This window comes from Chrysochloris asiatica, unplaced genomic scaffold (assembly GCF_000296735.1).
Source record: "Chrysochloris asiatica unplaced genomic scaffold, ChrAsi1.0 scaffold00222, whole genome shotgun sequence".
NCBI lineage: Eukaryota > Metazoa > Chordata > Mammalia > Afrosoricida > Chrysochloridae > Chrysochloris > Chrysochloris asiatica.
The window spans coordinates 2,888,784-2,889,888 of record NW_006408740.1 but is presented as its reverse complement, the minus strand read 5'-3'; positions in this window follow the sequence as shown (position 1 = coordinate 2,889,888).

Here is a 1,105-nt window from a genome sequence, read left to right as displayed (position 1 = left end):
TGTACCAACTCGATGACACCTAACAACAACAATAACATTCAATCTTTTGAATGGCATTGTTTTATGGAATTGTTTTCTTAATTTCCTTTTCAGAGATGTCTTTAGTAGTATAGAGGAATTCAACTGATGTTTTTATATTAATCTTGTACCCTGCTACTTTGCTTTATCTTCCAATGAGTTCCAATAATTTTCTTGCTACATATTTGGGATTTTCTATGTATAGAATCATATCATCTGCAAATAGAGAAAGTTTTACTTCTTCTTTGCCAATTTAGATGCCTTTAATTTCACTGTCTTGCTTTATAGTTCTGGCTAAGACTTCTAACACAATATTGAATATGAGTGGTGATATAGGGATCCTTGTCTGGTTCGTGTTTGTAAATGGAATGCTTTCAATTTCTTTCTATTGAGAGTGATGTTGGCTGTTGGTTTTGTATATGTGCTTTTAATTTTGTTGAGAAATTTCCCTTCAATTCTTACTTTGCTGAGTATTTTTACCAAGAATGGGTGTTGGATTTTGTCAAATGCCTTTTCTGCATCAATCAATATGATCATATGATTCTTCTCCCTTTAAAAAAAAAAAAAAATTATATGGTGGATTACATTGATAATTTTTTCCTAATATTGCACCATGCTAGTATCCTTGGTATGAATCCCACTAGCTTATTATTATTATTATTTTAAAATTTTGATATGTTGTAATCTACTGGCTTGGATTTGGTTGAGAATTTTTGTATCTATGTTCATGAGGGATATTGATTTATAATTTTCTTTTTTAGTGATGTCCTTGCTTGGTTTTGGTATGAGGTTTATGCTCACTTCATAAAATGTATTGGGGAGTATTCCATCCTTTTCTATATTTTGGAATATTGTTGTTGTTAAGTGCTGTCGAGTTGGTTCCAACTCATAGCATTCATGTATAGGGTTTCTGGTAAGCAGCTGGTGGGTCTGAACTGCCAATCTGGTGATTCAGAGTCCAGTGTTGACCCTACAGCAGCATACCAGAAGTCTATGTTTAGAATACTCTTAGTAAAATTAGTGTCAATTCTTCATTGTATGTTTGGTAAAATTCACAAGTAAAACCATGTGCCTGGACTTTTTTTTT